This window comes from Anabrus simplex, chromosome 7, assembly GCF_040414725.1.
Source record: "Anabrus simplex isolate iqAnaSimp1 chromosome 7, ASM4041472v1, whole genome shotgun sequence".
In the NCBI taxonomy this organism is placed as follows: domain Eukaryota; kingdom Metazoa; phylum Arthropoda; class Insecta; order Orthoptera; family Tettigoniidae; genus Anabrus; species Anabrus simplex.
The window spans coordinates 7,454,982-7,475,878 of NC_090271.1; the positions used below are offsets into that span (position 1 = coordinate 7,454,982).

Consider the following 20,897-nt stretch of genomic DNA (forward strand, 5'->3'; position numbering starts at 1 on the left):
ACATGTTTTGGGCATGTTGATGGATTAGGGACAGACAAGTTGAACAGAGAGAGCATGTTAGAGCTACCAATAAGATTGTTAAATAATTTGTAGACAAACAGAAGAACTGCAATTACTCGTCTTTTTGCTAAGGACTTATAGCCAAGCTGTATCATTAAGTCATCATACGAATCAAATTTAGTTATTCTGTACGTAAGGTATCTAAGAAATTTGTTTTGCACCATTTCTACTTTGTTTTCATATAGGTTAAGGGTGGGATTCCAAATGGTCGATGCATATTCTAGCAGACTTCTTACAAAGGAGTTGTATAATAGCTTTATTGCCTCGGGATTTGTGAAGTCACGTGTGCATATCTTAATAAATCCTAATATTCTGTAAGCATCTGCAACTACTTCGTTTATGTGTAGAGAGAATGTCAATTTAGCGTCAAAATGCATACCAAGATCCTTGACAGAATTCACTGCTGACAGATTAGTATTCAAAATATTATACGATTGACTAATTTTATTTTTATTCCTGGAAAATACCATTATATGACACTTGTTAATGTTAAAATCTAACTTGTTAATAACGCTCCAATCTGATATGCTATTGAGGTCTTTCTGAAGAAATCTACAGTCCACCTGTGAATGAATGGTTTTGAAATTTTTTACATCGTCTGCGAATAGCAATATGTTTGAATACTGTATACATTTAGGAAGATCATTAATAAGTAGTAAGAAGAGTAATGGTCCAAGATTTGAGCCCTGTGGGACAAAAGATCGAGTGTTGTAATATTCAGATTCAAATCCTTTATAGGACACAAATTGTTATCTATCACAGAGATATGATGAAAATAATTTTATTAAGCTGTAAGAGAGTCCACAATAAGCTAATTTATTTAAAAATACATTGTGATCAACTTTATCGTATGCTTTTCTAAAATCTGTGAAAACTACATCAACATGGCCTCCTGGGTCCATGGCTGCCGACACTTCATGAGTGAACTCCAACAAAATTGTCGTTGTCGATTTCCCCGGTCTGAAGCCATGTTGGGTGTCACTGATAAAAATTTCTACATGTTCGAGCACATGCTGATATAGGGTATTTTCATAGACTTTGCTAATGTGGAAGAAATTGCAACGGGTCTGTAGTTATTAATTACTGACCTATCCGCGGATTTGTGAAGCGGACTAACTCGCGTTATCTTCCACTTTGTAGGAAAAGTTCCAGTTTTTAACGAAATGTTAAAGATAATTGAGAGAGGGTGTAATAAAATATCACCACACACTTTAATTGTATACGGAGGGATTAGATCTGGGCCTGCGGCTTTTTTAGGTTTCATCTTGCTTATTGCGTTTTGAATTTTGGTAGTGCTAATTTCATTAACATTTAGTACATTCATGAATGGATCTATTTCCATATTCTTATATTTCGGTAAATCATACCGCACCCGTTTCTTCGAGTATACAGATGAGAAATAGCCTGCAAAACTGTCAGCAACAGATTTGTCACTTAATAGTTCTTTTCCATTGTATTTCATTACACTGACATAGGTGTTCCTTTGCTTACTTTTAACGAATGCCTAAAAGTTCTTAGTATCTACGCCTATTTCATGCTCTTCCTGCCCGATATAGGCTTTATACTTGATTAATAAATTTCATGATGTTCCGTATTGTACCAGGAAAAGTTGTGGGCAAAGGGCATGAGTAGGACCTCAGGGAGTGGAACTTGGTTTTGGAGCCGATACAGAGTAGGATAGACTCGCAGAGCGAATAATAGATGGTTAAAAAATCTTTTTTTAAACAATTTATTAATTCTTCACCCTGCGATATGATTTTTGATTCAAATCTGGCATTGAAATTAAAAGTTTGAAAGTAATCTTCCTGAATTCTGTTCATGAAAATGGCATAAATACTACTGATTTCAAAGTCTTTCATATGTGAGAATATGAGGTATTGATTTTCCACCTAAAGTCTTTCTAAACCTAAGCACACTTATAATTGTAAGTTGATATGAGAAATTAAATTTTGGTTAATAGTTTTCAGTTCTCAGTTCGTCACCCTTGATATATAGCACACTTGAAAAGCCTAAAGTCTTTCTACGAGATATGAAACTGAAATTTGAAATTAAATTAATCACTTCTGAGAAATTATGAGAACTCTGAAATATTTGTTCACACGCGGCACTGAAGTTTCCACTGTTCACAAATTAATGAAAAAAAATTTAGTCAGTTTGTTACTACTCACTTATGGCAGGACATGTTACTACAAAGTCGAAGGATGGACATCTGGAATGTTCCGTGGAGAATCAGGATCGCCGATGTTCCCTTGACACACCATGTTGACGTTCCCGATGAGGTGATGACGGCTGGAACTGGATCATGTAGAATTGCAGCTCGTTAGGGTGATTTTTCGCACACGAAAAATTCACTTAGTGCGAGTAGTTAACACTGACACTGTCATTGACTGTTGAACACTATTTATGGCGTAATTGAAAGAATCACAGTCCTTCCTGTATGAATTACTATTTACAGTCGTTATTGAAACGTTCATAAATGCACAGTTTACACTTGAAAAGGCAAGTCGATAATCACAGTCTTTGAACACAGTCATTAAGTCACTAAGAATTATTTTCTGCTTATCCTGTTATTATAATGTTATATTACCTCAGAAAAGTTCTTAATTTTCACTCAAATTACTGTAAGTCGTATACTGACGTGGCATGAATAAAGGAATACAGTTCAATACTCGGAAAGAAACGAGTTCTGGTGATTCTACACATTAGTTTCTGCAGAAGTTCAAAATCATAAGTCTACACGTAATGACATATTCTGTGAACGTTAAATAGTTAATGTTTGCACTTCAATAAGTTCACTCGTATTATATTCTTAAATGTCTTTAGGATTAGACTGTAGTCGCGACGCGATATACTAAATATAGTGCGACGTCTTTTATAATTCTGTCGGCGATATAATTTCGCGTTCCGGAAATACGATGGAAAGTACTTTCACCGTGACTGCGCGAACATACTGTACGCGGGCCGGTCTCTCCTCTGTCTCACTCACACAGCTGTCTACTCGTCCTTGTACTGCTTGCTGGCTGGCTGGCCTTGGCATATATAGATACCAGCGCTGGGAGGGGTAGCATCTCTCTCGGCCATGTGACCGTGATTACGTAATTTTGTTGAAACTTTAAATTATTATAACTCAACAACCATGGGATGAATTAATTCGAAATTCACAGGGATTAACTTTTATGACGTCCGCTATAATTCAGCGTTTGTCCCGTTGAAATTGGTTAAGGCGTTAAAAAGCTGGTAAACGAAAAATTCTTTCGAGAAATATCTCTAGGGGAGGTGAGCTTCAAGCGACAGGTGACGTCACTTGACTCCGCCTAGTGCACTCGTAGGGTCTGGCACATACTGGAACATTCTTTACATAGATGTTCGTACGTCGGTCGGATCTTTTTATGCTAGAATAACGTTTCTTTCAATTAATATGGGCCAGGACCTAGGCTTTCCTGGTACATCTTCCCCTTGGTTGGACGAAAAGAAAATACGCAGGATTTTCTTTTCCAGGCTTTACTCTTCCTCCTGTGGTACATATTGTTTTAAATTGGCTGAGTTATAAATACCCTCGAAAGTGCCGTCCAGTTTCACAATTTCATAAGCCCCGTTTCTCAATACAGTGCGGACACGGTAAGGACCTACGAATAGTGGCCAGAACTTAGCGTAAATCCTTCTCTCAGGGTTGGAAGTAGCTGGTCTCCGTATTAAAATAAGGTCTCCAGGATTCAATGGTCTTCTGAACTTCCTATTACGCTGGCGTCGTTCTCTGAGGGCGGCTGCATGTCTTAACCTGGTCAGCGCGTCGTTGATCTTAACTTGCTGCGGCACAATAACATTTGGTAGAGCTGGTAAAATTCTGTCCCAAGGTCGCTCTGGTTTTGACCCATGATGTAGGCTGAGAGGAATGTCATTAGTAGATTCATGCACAATAGAGTTCATAATTTTTTGCATTACTGGCAAGACCTCGATCCACTTCCAGTGATGTTCACTACAATAAATTCGACAGAATTTAGCGAGTTCTCTCATTATTCTTTCAGCAGGGTTAGCTTCCGGATGCCTAATAGAATTCATGATATGTCGAATGTTGAGTTCTTCCAAAGCCTGTTGGAATTCTACGGAAGTGAATTGCGTTCCGTGATCCGTCAGTAGGTATTCAGGCTTTCCCATCTCGGGGATGATGTTCTTTTTCAGCCTCCTTAAGATGTTACCGGCGTTAGCTTTCTGGATAGGCAATAACATAGTATATTTGGAAAAGACATCCACAACTACAATGACATGTCTGTTCCCCCTGGTCGCCTTTGGCAAAGGGCCGTACAGATCGATTGCCATTATTTCTCCGGGCTTTTCCGGGATCAGCGGTTTGGGAAATTCCTTGAGGAGATAATTATTCGACTTGATCCGCTGGCATAAATCACAGGACCGCAAAATTCTCCTAATGTCTCGCCTAAGATATTCCCATGTAAACCTTTCCTTAATAAGGTTGAGAACTTTATCCGTACCAGCATGACCTGAAATTGAGTGACAATGCCATATGATGGCCTTCCTGATTTTAACAGGTGCATAAATCCTGCACTGCGTCTTGGCTAAGTCAATGTATTTCATAAGAATCCCATCTCGTAAACAGAAGTTTGAAGAGAGTCGTTGGAGACGTGGAAATTCATCATCATCGGCGGGAATCGAACCTGATAAAAATCGAATTAATTCCCTACAATTGGCGTCTCTTCGTTGCATCTGGGCAAGGTAACGAAGTTTGCGAAGACATTCTTCGTCATCATCAGTCATGATGTTAACCTCGTGAACTTCAATAACTTCAGCAGGGTTGCGGCTGAGGGCATCTGCTAATGCATTCTTCCGGCCAGGCCTATGTATTACTGTGAGGTCAAACTGTTGAATAAAAAGAGCCCATCGGGAAACTCTCTCATTCGTCATGTCAGATGACAATATGAATGTCAGAGCTTTATGGTCTGTGTAAATCGTAATGGGATAGCCGTAGATAATTTTCTTCCAATACTGGAGAGAAAAAACAACAGCCAGTGCTTCGAGTTCAGTTATAGTATAAGACTTTTCGTGAGGTCGTAGTTTTCTACTTAGAAACGAGATGAAAAGTCTGTAATCGGGATCTTCAGGTCTCGTTTGATACAGTACTGCGCCTATTCCTACAGAGCTGGCATCACACTCTATGAAGAATGGAAGAGAAAAATCCGGATAAACTAGTTTAACAGAGTTTTTCAACATGTCCTTGGTGGCAAAGAAAGCTCGTTCACATTCTTCGGTCCACTTCCATCTATTATTTTTAAGTAGTAGTTGCTGAAGAGGAGCTACCGTCTCAGTGTAGTCTGGACAGTGTTGAGAAAAGAACTGACAAAGTCCTAGGAACTGTCTCACGTTTCTAATGCGCTGAGGTCTAGGAAAGTCAATGATACTCTTAATCTTGGCAGGGTTGGGTTGAATTCCATCACCACTAATTACATGTCCTAAGAATAATACTGATGTTTGAAAAAGTTGACTTTTCTGGGCATTTATCTTGAAATTCTTCTTCTCCAATTCCTGCAGGACCAGACTGACATCTCTCACGTGCTCTTCGAAAGTTCTCGAGGCAATCAAAATGTCGTCAACATAAATCGTAGCTATGTCCTTTACATCATCTGATAAGTGTTTTTCCAAGGCTCTGATCAAAACAGCTCCCGAGTTCTTAATACCAAAGGGCATTTTGTTGAAAACATAGGTCCTATTTTCAAATAAGAAGCCTGTGAATAGCCTACTTTCAGCATCCAATTTTATGTGATAGTATGAAGAAGTTCCGTCAAGGCAACTAAAGAAATTCATGCCGTGGAATCTTCTGATAATATCCTTAAGTAATGGAGGACGGTCATATTCTAAGGTCAGTCGGTCATTTAGGACCCTTGCGTCGAGGCAAATTCTGATACTGCCGTTAGGCTTACGTACTATGGCCAATGGATTCAAGTACTTAGTTACGCAAGGCGAAATTATCCCATCATCTGTCATTTTATGAATTAAGTTACGAACTTCTTCTCGATATTTCTCGGGTACGGGATATGGTTTCTTCTGATAAGGGGACAAGTCATTTACATCAAGATGATATTCGTAGCCAGCTATCTCTCCAGGCTTGTCATCGAATACACATGCAAATTTCTGTAGAACGTCATTTTTAGCCTCCTCCAATTTTAATTTAATTTCCGGGTCTTCAACCACACTGACTATTGACATTATATAGTCCGGACCTATGATGGAGTTCTCATTGAATAGGGACTCTGCATCGTCCTTGTTACCGTGTTTTAGCGGTAGTTATGCGTAAAAGAAGGTGCGGGTGTTTCAAGCTACGAAATTATAGTGCATGTAAAATTAATTTAAAATTTAACAAGGTTATATTTCCTTTTCAAAAACAAAGCAATAACAGACATGGCAGGTACAATGTAGCAAAACAAGGGGAGTTACAATATTTACAGGTTTTGGGCTTCACGCCCTGACTTCAGCGATCAGCTCAGTTTTACCACAAACACAAGTTTTAACAGAGGGGCAGAAAACCCCATTCATCCCTAGGAACCCCTGGCTCCGAATTACACAGAAAAGCCTCCACGAGGCATATGACACTCCATTCCAAAAGAGCGATCCGCTCTCAAAATTTAAGCCTCTCAAAGGCCACACCAAACTCTACCTTCAAGCTGTCCTCTAAGGACGTATTCACAGGGGTAAAATACCCAACCTACTGAGGTCTATTGAATGAAAAAGAAAGTTGATTACATGACCTCTAAAATAACAATTTGAGAGGAGGCTAACCGCACTCCTGATACACTTTGTTTAAGACCTACTTGGCACTAGGCCGTTAATACAAGGGCTAATCCCATACTACGGAGGTGACTTCAGAAAATAACAATTTACATTACATCACGGAAGAATTGGTTTGAGAAAATAAGTTCACCTCAAAACAAATGTGAGTGGGAGCTCGAGAGGGTTAGCACTCTCTATCCCAATATGTAGCTTTACAAGAAAAAGATGAAAAGAGTAATTACATTTTAGGAAAAGGTTACATGATGGAAATGCTTCGAACCCGCCGCGAGTGTTAAACTGCCGACCTAGCAAGAAAAGAAGTTATTAATAGGCCATTACCTGGTGTTGAACGGCTGAAGAAGAAAGAGGCGCTTCCCGCCTCCTGCTATGTACTTAATACACTGAAAGATGGAACAGAAGTGGCCTGGAGACCCTAAAATCAGCAGTTTATATCCTCTCGCGGAAGATTCTAGGCGTTAGGGGAAATAAAACACCCTCCCACAAAAAAATTTATTGGCTAGGGAAAAGAAACCCCTACATAGGGGAAAAAGAAACACATTATTGGTGGAAAATTAATTAAAGAAATTCGGGATTGGCTAGATCCAAACTAAGGGGAAAAAGAGGGGTATACAGCCAACTTAAACAATAACAGAAAGAAATTTAGCAAGGAACAAACATTTGAAATAAAAATTTCTTCAACAAAATAGTTCTTTGATTTCGCACTAGGTTGCACTATTGTAATTCTTCAGTAGTGTCCTCTAGAAGAGAAAGTTCACACTTCTTACTTCAAGCGAAACAAAGACACATAAAAAATGACACAGTTCACAAACTCAAAAATTTCCAAGTGGTGACATCTTCTGAGAAAGTAGAGAATTAATAGAATAGATAAAGTTCAACCTTCCTCCAGAAGAGGAGTTTCAACTGGCGCAACTTTTAAATAAACGGTGTAGAGGTGTACCGCCCGGTACAGACCTCCCCCCCCAAAAGTTCCTCCAGGGGTGACACATGAAATCAGTTTGAAACAAAGTCCAAGTAATGATGTTGATACGAAGATAGATAGCAGAAGCATTTACAAGATTTCTTAATTCAGTTTCAAAATATTGTTGTTGCAGGTGAATGAAAGTCTTTATGTTTGTAGAATTTGAATTTCTGAAGATAAACTTTTAATACTTGAAAGTGATGAAAAATTTGGCAATGTCCACCAATTATTGTTGTTGAATTCCCAAGTGTAGTTATTGCTTATGGTGACTGTCCATGTAGTTGATGTAGATTGAGTCGGATGGCCAGACCGGTCGTTGCAGTTTGCGTCCAACGGAGGCCGCTCGGACCCCTCAAGTACCCTGAGATACCGCTCGCCCGCACTATGAGGGGAGCAGAGGTGTTGAAGTACGCCGCGCCCGCGGTGAACAGATACAGGCTGCGGGCATGTAGCAGGTCGTGCGCCGCACATCAGCCTTGGCCGGGAGGAGAGCTCCGGCTCGCCGTGCACATGTCGTCCTCGCTGGAGAGGAGGGGGCCCATCCCCCTCCCCAGTCGCTGCACGGCGCTGCGCGGCTGCGGGGGCGCTGAAACATTAAAGCTAGGCGGCAGAATTGTGTTGGACAATCATCTTCTTTGAGGGTACAGGCTTGTGGAGAGGTTGAGGGGCCAGCGGCGTGTAGATATCCATGGCATTTACTATTATGAAGCCACAGTGTAAGGTGGAGCAGGAGACGGGAGCGTGGTAATGGCCGTGGCAAGAACAGGATGGCAGTTTAACGGGTCGGGGCAGGTTTTACACAAGGCTTACATCTAAAACCAAAATATTACAGAAGGGGCAGAATGCCTTAAAAGTGAAACTCAAAAAAAAATATAACCTTCATATCCTTTCAAAATAATATGAAGCAAGTTAACACAGAAATTACACCGGTTTCACCTGGGACAGGTGAACTCTAAATATCCTCTCGGTGGCTGGATTACTTAGCAATAAGGTAACCGGCGTAAGAAAATCGAGAATGATACAAGGCCCATGAAATCTGGGGGCAAGCTTGCCCGCGGGAACAAAATTTTTGACCATAACCTGGTCACCTACCTTCAAAGTGGTGGGTCTCCGTCCACGATCATACCTTTCCCTAACCTTTTCATGAGATACTTTAAGATTAGCTTTAGCCTTCTTCCAAAGATCTTTAATGTTGTCCGGATCTATTGTCTCGGGCAGAATGTCATTCAGAGACCAGAGGTTAGAGAGCGGCGTGTTGGGAACGAACTTAAACATCAAAGAAGCTGGAGTAAATTTGTGTGATTCATGAACCGCCGAATTCAAAGCAAAAGCTAACCAATGCAGGGACGTGTCCCACCTAGAATGATCTTCATGATGATAGGCAATAAGTGCGGACCTGAGATTACGGTTAACCCGTTCAGCCAGAGATGGTTGAGGGTAATAAGCGGAAGTAGTTACATGAGAGATGGACAAGTCAAAACAGAATTTACGAAATAAATTTGATGTGAACGCCTTAGCATTATCAGATACAATATATTGGCACGGACCAAAAGAAGCAAAAGTAGAATTTAGGCAAGTAATGGTGGACTGAGCGGTAGCCAGCTTAGTCGGAAATAACCAAGAAAATCTAGTAAAGCCATCTACGCACACAAAGATGAACTTGTTAGCATTACCCTTTGACTGGGGGAAGGGTCCTACATAATCGATATACAGGCGTTCCATGGGGCGCGACGCTTGATGCGAAGACAACAGGCCTACCTTGGTGGACATGGTGGGTTTACTAAGCAAACAAGATTTACAAGCTTTTACAAGTTCACGGATTTCACCGTCCATACCTTTCCAAATGAACATTTCACGAATTTTTTCACGGGTTTTAAAGATTCCAAGATGCCCTCCTAATGGGGTCTCATGATAATACTTGAAGATCATAGGCACAAGAACAGCTGGAACGACAACTTTCATCATCTTGTCATGCCTCGAAGGGCAACATAAAACACCATTCCTCAGAACATAAGGGACAACATGTTCCCCAGAAGAAAGGGTTTCCATTATCGGAGCCAGCGTCGGATCTTCACGTTGGTACTTCTCAATATCTCTAAAGAGCATGGGAGCATCTGTTAGGATGGCATTAACCTCAGATAGTATGGACTCGGAAGGTGATGAACTGTCGACAGGTTCATGGGTCTCGACGTCGTTAGAAAACATACGGCTGAGTCCATCAGCAACAACATTTTCAGTACCTCTGATATGTCGTACATCGAATTGAAAGGCAGAAATACGGATGGCCCAACGGGCTATACGACCAGTACGACGCGGCCTACCTAAGACCCAGCTTAAGGCTTGATTATCTGTCTCCAAGTCGAATTTGACGTGTTCCAGATAGAGACGGAACTTTTCTAAGGCGAATAAGACTGCCAAACCTTCAAGCTCATACATGGAGTACTTTGCTTCTTGAGCTGACAATGTCCTAGACGCATAGGCGATGGGGCGCCTCCCTAGTTCAGTCTCTTGAAGAAGGACTGCAGCTACCGCCGACGACGACGCGTCGGTTTGGACGATGAATTTCTTCGAGAAATCCGGCATAGCAAGTACAGGGGCATTACAGAGAGCTAATTTAAGGTCTTCGAAAGCGGCTTGTTGAGAAGGTCCCCACTCGAATTTGATGCCTTTCCTACGAAGAAGGTTTAAGGGCGCCGCTCTATTAGCGAAGTTAGGAATGAACTTCCTGAAGAAATTCACCATGCCAATGAACCTGGCGATACCTTTAATGTCCTTGGGGGGTTTAAAATCACGGATGGCCTGTGTTCTAGAATGATCGACTGCTACACCATCAGGTGACACAATATGCCCTAGGAATGACATAGAGGGCTTAGCAAAGGCAACCTTGGACAACTTAACAGTTAACCCAGCCTTACGAAGGCGATTGAGAACTTCTCGCAAATGATCTAGATGTTCTTCAAAGGTTTCGGAAAATACGACGACATCATCCAAGTAGTGATATAAGTACTCAAATTTGATGTCGGAAAAGACCCTATCTAGTAGCCTAGTGAGCACAGCTGCCCCCGTGGGGAGCCCGAAAGGCACGCGGTTGTATTCATATAAATTCCAGTCCGTGGCAAACGCTGTAAGATGTTTAGACTCTTCGGCAAGGGGAATTTGATTATAGGCCTGATTCAAGTCCAAGATGGTGAAGAACTTGGCCTTACGAAACCATGAAAAACAAGAATGAAGGTCGGGAAGGGGCACAGATTGCAACACCACCTTCCGATTGAGAGCCCTGTAATCAATGACAGGCCTGAAGCCTCCTTGGGGTTTCGGGACTAGAAAAATAGGCGAAGAATACGCTGACTTAGAGGGCCTAATAATACCATCCTTCAACATCTGATCGATGATTTCTTTCAGAGCCTTCATTTTAGGTGGAGATAGCCTATACGGTGGAAAACGGACAGGAATCGAATCCGTGACCTCAATTTTGTATTCAATAAGGTCAGTAACACCAAGAGTATCAGAGAACACCTCGGGAAATGACTGACACAGTTTCCGAATACTATCAGCCTGCTCCTCAGGTAGATGTCTAAGGTCTAACAACATCTCATCCTGGGTAGGCGAAATAGATGAACATGATACAGAATTACACTTTAACAAGGGAATTCTACAATTGGACGCAAATTTGAATGTGCACGACCTACTCTGGAGATCGAGCACAAGACCAGTGTGAGAAATGAAGTCCGCTCCCAATATGATGGGGCAAGACAAGTGCTTAGCCACAAACAGTTTGATTTTCCATGTAAATTTAAAAATACGAATTTTGACCAGTACGGAACCTAGAATTTCTAATGGCGATGAATTAGCCGAAACATATTGAATAAGAGCTGAGACATGGTCAGGTAGTTTACAAACAGATTTCAATTTAGAATACCATTCAGCCGAAATAATCGAACAAACACTGCCTGAATCTAAGAGAGCTGTTATAGGCTCGTTATTTAACTCAATCTTAAGAAAAGGAACAGGTGCGGGGGTATCCGCCGCAATCCTAAGACACTCTTTAGGGCATTCAAAAGATGAATTTGAAGGCTGGTCGTTCTCTGCATTTACAACCTGTTTACTAGGGGCTAAGTCTCGGGAAGATGGATTAGTCGGCTCAGCCGACGCCACTAGTCACCTTTTATTATTGACATAGCTGGAATTTGCACCAGAAGTTGAGCAGGAGGGGGTGCTATTTGAGTTTGGGCAATTCTTGGCGATATGTGAGAAGGCCCCACACTTAAAACAGCCTTGTGATGACCCTGCTCCATTCCTTGTCCCACTTGACTTGATCAGAGGACACTTATTCCGCAGATGGTCAGGCGACCCGCAAGCATAACATTTACGGGGATTGACTGGTCGGCGAGGTGGAGGCCGAGTGTTACTAAAGGAAGGCGGGGGTTCTTTCGCGACACGCAAAGAATCGGCGTATCTAACTCCTTCCGCTGAGACGGCCAATGCTTCAAGTTCAGAGAAGGTTTGCGGACACGCCGCGAAACACAAATATGACCTGTAGGATGGCGAAATACCTTCTACAATAGCCTGCACAATCTGATCTTCAGGAAAGTGCAGAGCAAACACCCTAGTATAAAACTTAATATCTTGGATGAAGTCAGCCAAGTTTTCGTCCAACCTCTGTACTCGATAATAGTATTTCTGAATAAGAGATGACCTCGCGCGGGCAGGAATAAAATTTGCAAGCAGATGTGCATGGAAATCTTCGATAGACGACTGTTCAGCTATGGCTCTTACTATTTTATCTGAGAGAACCCCAATAGCATAAGGATAGATAATTTGCAAAATTTGACATGGGGAAAGAGAAAACACAAGGGCATGATCCTGAAATTCCACTAGAAATCTTAAAAATGAAATTACGTCACTGGTGGTATTAACGGAAAACTTGGATATACCTCTGAGCAACATTGCCAATGGATGAGGCAAGCTGCTAAACCCGGGCGACATAGTAGGTAAAGGTTTCAATGGCAAGGAAGTTAATTCAGCACGTACATTGTTCAACGATGTGCGGCGTTCAGACTCGTTGTCCAATGGGGCAGAGATAGTTTGAGCAGCAACGGTTATCCTATTGCCTTCTCCCTTAGCAGGTTCTTCCTCACTACTTACATTCACAACGGTGGGCTGATCAGATTTGGGAGGAACTTCCCCAGTTAACAATTGAGTGACTTTACTAGACAATTCAGAGATAGTTTCAAGGAGCGTATTAGCTTGCTTCCTCTGAACGTCATTCACCTTCAGAGACAACAGATCATTAACTCTATTTGAAAAGTGATATAGCCTGCCTTGCACACGCTTAATTTGATTAGGAGACGGATCGTTTTCATCAAAAAAGCTGACTACAGATGCTAGCCCAGTAATATTCTCGACGATCGTGGAAAGAGAGTCATCAATTTCTTTCTCTCCCAAATTGGGGATGGAAATGGGCAAATCAAGGGACTCTCTAAGCTTGTTGGTGTCGATTGCAACCGTGCCTCCAGATTGCACATTTCTGATAGTTAACTCGTATATCAACTCCTCTTTGCGCAAGTAGTTAAGGAGGAGAACATCGCGAGGGCCGGGCATGATGACAGAACAATTTTGAAAAACTCAAAAAATTCCAGCAACTGAGAAAATTATTAGAGTTCGAATCAAAGCAATGTTTAGCCGACAAAAGGGGCTAAATTGAGACCCATTCAACCACGCTCTGCTACCACTTGTTACCGTGTTTTAGCGGTAGTTATGCGTAAAAGAAGGTGCGGGTGTGAATAGGTTTCAAGCTACGAAATTATAGTGCATGTAAAATTAATTTAAAATTTAACAAGGTTATATTTCCTTTTCAAAAACAAAGCAATAACAGACATGGCAGGTACAATGTAGCAAAACAAGGGGAGTTACAATATTTACAGGTTTTGGGCTTCACGCCCTGACTTCAGCGATCAGCTCAGTTTTACCACAAACACAAGTTTTAACAGAGGGGCAGAAAACCCCATTCATCCCTAGGAGCCCCTGGCTCCGAATTACACAGAAAAGCCTCCACGAGGCATATGACACTCCATTCCAAAAGAGCGATCCGCTCTCAAAATTTAAGCCTCTCAAAGGCCACACCAAACTCTACCTTCAAGCTGTCCTCTAAGGACGTATTCACAGGGGTAAAATACCCAACCTACTGAGGTCTATTGAATGAAAAAGAAAGTTGATTACATGACCTCTAAAATAACAATTTGAGAGGAGGCTAACCGCACTCCTGATACACTTTGTTTAAGACCTACTTGGCACTAGGCCGTTAATACAAGGGCTAATCCCATACTACGGAGGTGACTTCAGAAAATAACAATTTACATTACATCACGGAAGAATTGGTTTGAGAAAATAAGTTCACCTCAAAACAAATGTGAGTGGGAGCTCGAGAGGGTTAGCACTCTCTATCCCAATATGTAGCTTTACAAGAAAAAGATGAAAAGAGTAATTACATTTTAGGAAAAGGTTACATGATGGAAATGCTTCGAACCCGCCGCGAGTGTTAAACTGCCGACCTAGCAAGAAAAGAAGTTATTAATAGGCCATTACCTGGTGTTGAACGGCTGAAGAAGAAAGAGGCGCTTCCCGCCTCCTGCTATGTACTTAATACACTGAAAGATGGAACAGAAGTGGCCTGGAGACCCTAAAATCAGCAGTTTATATCCTCTCGCGGAAGATTCTAGGCGTTAGGGGAAATAAAACACCCTCCCACAAAAAATTTTATTGGCTAGGGAAAAGAAACCCCTACATAGGGGAAAAAGAAACACATTATTGGTGGAAAATTAATTAAAGAAATTCGGGATTGGCTAGATCCAAACTAAGGGGAAAAAGAGGGGTATACAGCCAACTTAAACAATAACAGAAAGAAATTTAGCAAGGAACAAACATTTGAAATAAAAATTTCTTCAACAAAATAGTTCTTTGATTTCGCACTAGGTTGCACTATTGTAATTCTTCAGTAGTGTCCTCTAGAAGAGAAAGTTCACACTTCTTACTTCAAGCGAAACAAAGACACATCAAAAATGACACAGTTCACAAACTCAAAAATTTCCAAGTGGTGACATCTTCTGAGAAAGTAGAGAATTAATAGAATAGATAAAGTTCAACCTTCCTCCAGAAGAGGAGTTTCAACTGGCGCAACTTTTAAATAAACGGTGTAGAGGTGTACCGCCCGGTACAGTCCTCACTCCTCACCTCCACCTACAGATAGCCCTACAACTTATTCCTTCTCAGCTGAAGATATAGGTGACAGCAAGGAAGTTCTTGTTGTTGTTTGAGTTATCAGTCCATAGACTGGTTTGATGCAGCTCTCCATGCTACCCTATCCTGTGCTAACCTTTTCATTTCTACGTAGCTATTGCATCCTACATCTGCTCTAATCTGTTTGTCATATTCATACCTTGGTCTACCCCTACCGTTCTTGCCACCTACACTTCCTTCAAAAACCAACTGAACAAGTCTTGGGTGTCTTAAGATGTGTCCTATCATTCTATCTCTTCTTCTCGTCAAATTTTCTTCAGGAGTGCTTTTGTGCTGTCTCCATAAATTCCTAGGTTGGTAATGGTGTCTCTCCTGATTCCTCTGACGTCTGAAATTCCGGAATCTGGTTGGGTTGGTTGGGTTGGTAGGGCTTAATCTGCCTTCTTCACGTGTCCTGGGTTCCTCTCTCTCCGGCGGTTTTATTTCCGCAGAATTCGTATTCTATTTTCAAGTTCTCGTTGTCTGGACTCACGATTTTCTTCTTGGTAACAAAAGTAATGTTTAAGGCCGGATGATGTTTGTCCTCTGGTACGAGAGGATGGAAGTTTTTGTCGATGGTAATGGGAGTGATATTTGATAATACTAGGTCAAGCATTCTGCCATTGTTATTAACAACGCTGTTAACATTTCTTAATCCCATGAATTGTAAAAAATTATTCATGCATTCGGATGTACACCTCGGGGAAAGATCGAGACCATTCAAGATTAAACTAGCCACACCCTCTCTTTTTATTGGTTAATTTAAAAGTTACACTCAAAATCGAAGAAGAAGAAGAAGAAGAAGGAGAAGAAGACTGTGATTGTTAGAAAATTAATTACAGAAATTATTGATTGGTTGGATTCAAAACTGGCGGAAAGAAAAGATAAATATTGCCAACCCAAAAATAAATGAACATCAATTAGTAAAAAAAACTTATGAATACAGAACTTCTTTAAATCAAAAGTTCTTTCACTTCGCACCAGGGTGCATGATCATAGTTTTTTGGTAGTGGCATCTATGAGAGAATATCCAAACTTCTTGATGAATGGCAAACAAAACAAGTAAAAATTCACACAGTACAGGAAACTTCACAATAAGGAAATTACATCAGATTTCTGTGGTGACATCTTCTGAGTCAAGTTCTAAGTAGGTGTAGTTGTGTAGCTCATCTCCTTTCTCCCAAGTCTTCCCAGCCCAAACTTTGCAACATTTTTGTAATGCTACTCTTTTGTCGGAAATTCACCTCTGTGAACCACGGTATCCCCGGAACAATGGCCATTCAAGAAATAAGGAATAGTGATCAAGACCCAATAGAATAAAAAAAAGTAAAAAAGTAAAAAGTAATGCCTGGAAAACGAGCGATGAAAAACTGTCCGCAGTTTGGTATGTATGTTGGGTATTAAGCTGTCATAGATAGCCTAGGCGTACTAGGGAAGTGAGGTAGTTCCGCACTGAGTCACAAGTTGCTATTGCATATCTTTTTTTTTTTTGCTAGTTGTTTTACGTCGCACCGACACAGATAGGTCTTACGGCGACGATGGGACAGGAAAGGGCTAGGAGTGGGAAGGAAGCGGCCGTGGCCTTAATTAAGGTACAGCCCCAGCATTTGCCTGGTGTGAAAATGGGAAACCACGGAAAACCATTTTCAGGGCTGCCGACAGTGGGGTTCGAACCTACTATCTCCCGAATACTGGATACTGGCCGCACTTAAGCGACTGCAGCTATCGAGCTCGGTGCTATTGCATATCAGTCTGCCAACCGACCCTATGAGCGATATTTTCACACCATTGATAGCAGGGACTGGCTGCATAAGGAATGGCATCACTCACACCTCAGTCACTTTCACATTGTCAAAGCCAAGGATGAGACTGAGAGAGGTCAATGTTCTAGCCCATACCGGAAGACATAGTGCACTGTAAACACTACATCCTGCCAACAAAGGCATCACAGTTTGGTAATGGATTTCTAATACATCTCAAAATCATTGATTCAGTCATTGAATTTAAATCTCAATCCCCCAGAGTTGCCACACTAACTCTGAATTCTGCAAATAAAATCTACGCAATGCTCCCACTAATCAGAAAAATAACACCCTAAAGGATAAAGAAGCAGCACAAACATTCTGGGATCTCCTGGATCAAACTTTAATCAACATACCTCCATCACATGCTAAAATTCTCTTTGACGATTTTAACACACAACCTGGACAAGAAAGAAGGTACCGAGATATTATTGGAAAATGGCCAGCACATAAGAGGACGAATAAAAACTGTCAAAAATTGGTTGAATTATGTAAAATCCACAATCTTATCTCAAAATCAACATACTTTAAAAGGAAACCTCACAAATTAAAAACTTGGAAACATCCAGATTTCCGGAAAGGTGAACGGCAAATGGACGACGTTTGCATGCATAAATTTCACCATCGTGATATCTACAGTGTCAAAGTCCTAAGGGGGGAGACTCAGGGTCAGATCACTATGTTAAGATCAAAATAAAATAAACTCCAAGGGTTAAGAAAAGACCTCAAAATAAAAATAGAAAAATTTTTTGACCCTACTACCTTAATAAGTAATAGGAAGTACTATAGAAAAACAGGAGAAGGATCTGTCAACACTAACACATTAGAAGAATGACCACCAAACTAAAATCGACAGCAGAAGAGTTAGTTCCAACAAATCCTAGAAAAATATATGAATGGTGGAATGAAGAATGTAACCAGGCAATTGAGAGAAGATACCAAGCTTGGATAAATCATCAAGCCCAAAGGTCAGACAAATAAAATTTAAAACTAATAAAACAAAGAAAAATCATCATTCAAACCAATCGTAAACATCTTAAAAATACCTTACAAAGGATAGAAGAGAGTTTTAACAAAAAACAATCACAAGATTATTATAAAACACTTGGCAAATACCTTAAAAATTATGAGCCCCCAATATTAATGCTGAAGAGATAAATCAGGAAGGTTGCCCATGGTAATCAAGAAAATGCAGAGATCCTTGCAGAGACATTGAAAAACCTTTTAAATTGCGAGGAGCCACTGGAAACGTTGGAAGTAAATACTGACACATCCATTTTAACCACCCCAGATCTAATAGATCCTCCAGCTATCAATGAGGTAGAATTCGCAATTAAGGAACTAAAAAGTTATAAGGCATGTGGTAAAGACCTAGTCTTTGCAGAAATCTGAAAAAAGGCATGGAAACCAGCAATCATAAATCTACATCAGCATCTAGTCAAAATGTGGATCACAGAAAATCCCAGAACATTGGACCTCAGGCGTAATCCATCCATTATTCATAAAATGAGATAAAACTAATCCAGACAATTACAGAGGAATAACCCTTTTGGACTGCATTTACAAAATTTTCTCCCACATGATTTACAATAGGATAAAAAACATTCTGGAACCACGAGAATACCAGGGAGGATTTCGCCCATACAGAAGTTGTAAAATAATATAAGAAATTTATTTTAACTTCAACCTATTCAATACAGTACAAGATGTTAACGTATTAGTTAAACATCGTTAAAATAGTTGAGACATGTTTCGCCCCTTCTGTGGGGCATTATCAGTCATATCAATACCTCAAAATTCTACCAGACATCCAGTTGGAAATTATAAAAACATGTTGCGTGAGTGAATATATTAAAAAACATTTACAAGATCTTATCATTAACAAAATATCGAATTGATTAAAAAAATGTTACACTAGTGAACACGTGGTGAATTTTCACTTAAAACAAGGCCGTCATCTGTACAGTATTGACAATAATGGTGGTTTAAAGTCTTATTTGATGCTAAGTTCGAAGACGGTTTAAAATTTATATACAAATATTGTGAATGAATGCAGAATATATATAATTACAATTGCTGTACACGTATTTTACATTGTAAAATGTTGTGGAAAAGCATTCCAAATTTGTATTAATTTCCATAATTTTTTTTGACCTCAATATTAAGTTCCTGATGTAGTTTAATCAGAGTTAGCTTCAAGATATGAAATTTTGTATGTGATATTATGACCAGCTCATGTAAAAACGTTGCATTACGTCGTAATTCAACTTGGATGTCTATGTTGACTAATTATATTTTAGACTCAAACAAATTAGTTCGCCGAAGTATCCATGGGCTGTTGGACACTCTCTATGAAGTACATGTAAACAACAGTTTATATTTGATTCCAAATGAACCTATGTTGAAACAAGTTAAAATAATGGCTTGAATGAAGGCGGTTGAAATCTTCCCAATTGACTAGTGTTTTTTAAGTTTCCGTGTGTTTCTTATATTATTTATTTTATGCCCACATTGGAGAACTGAAATCAATCTATATAGTCAAGTCTTATGAATACAAATTTGGTTTGTTCCCAGGAATGTTTCATTCTCTCTGACCGTTCTTTGTCAGTTAAGTTGTACTGTTTCTTTCAATGCAGAGAAAATGATTTTCATTACTTGTAATCATACAGAAGTTGCCCAAACCAAATTCTCAACCTGAAACTAATAATGGAATATTACAAATAGCTGTTTATTTCATTCATAGATTTCAAAAAAGGCTTATGATAGTATACATAGAGCCACTTTTAAAAAATCCTCAGATCATTTGAATCCTAAATTAACAAAAATTATTGAACTAAATTTAACCAACAATTTCAAAGGTAAAGTTCAGGGGAGAAATGTCAAATGCTTTTACATTAAATACAGGCCTCAGACAAGGTGACGGAGTATCCCCACTGCTTTTCAATGTGACTTTAGATTACAGTATATCATGAAAACTTGGCAAAAAGAAAACCTACCTAAAATCAAAATTGGAGCGAAACCCTCAATAAGGACAAACTGCCTAGAGTTTGCAGATGATTTAGCTCTTTTAGCCCTTGACATGGAAGAAGTCAGTGCTGAGATCACCCGTCTCCAGAAAATTGCATTAAAAATAGGATTCCAAATATCCTTTGAGAAAACTGAGATCATGCAAATGAAACCCCTTGACATAAATGAAGTCATCATAAATGATAAAAAAATTAACATAGTCCTACAATTTAAATACCTTGGAGAAATCATTATGCACAACTTAAACGAGAAAGCAACATAGATAAATAGAATCAACAAAATGAAAAAAGCACAATTTCTAACCTGGTCAACTTATAACAAAAAATGCTTGTCAATAGACATAAGATCCAACACTACAAAACTGTAACGTTGCTCGAAGCCACTTACGCTTGCGAAACCTTGTTCCAAATTAAAAATGAAAGAAGAACTGATCAGTTCTTCAAAACTGAAAGAAGAATTATCAGAACTTGCATTAAAAAAAAGTAGCAGGTTGAAGGAGTCTGGAGAATCCTCCCCAATGAAACTGTCTATTGAGAGATTGACCCAGTTACCAGCAGTATGAAAAAGAAACGAATCTCTTATTTCTTTCACAGCTTACAATTACCAGAAAACAGGATTTTACAACAACTAGTGATGAGAAATCTGGGAAAGAAGACAGGAGGGCATTGGATCAAAGAAATTCAACAGGATCTCAAAACAGTTGGACTCAAAATTACAGATGCAGAGACCAAGAATAAAATTACCACCCTTCTTAAGAATCACAAATTTTCAACTGAAATGATGCACAGAATGCCTGTGGAGATTCCAGAAGAATTAAGAATACTGCAATCAGAATGAATGAAGAAGTACTGGGCAGATAAGAAGAATCAAAGAGTAGAACCTTCAAAGAAAAAGTGTAGCTGGAAGACTCAAGTGGTCCAGTTAATGTTAATGGTTTTACATGCCACTAAGTACTTTTATGGTTTTTGGAGATGCTC

The 20,897-nt window shown here is 39.9% G+C and overlaps 1 protein-coding gene across 1 annotated transcript in view; it reads right to left on the reverse strand.

Moving 5' to 3' along the window:
* LOC136876853 (WD repeat-containing protein 54) overlaps nt 1-20,897 on the reverse strand; it is a 240,518-nt gene that overhangs the window by 25,650 nt on the left and 193,971 nt on the right. The gene's annotated exons all lie outside the window — the stretch shown is intronic.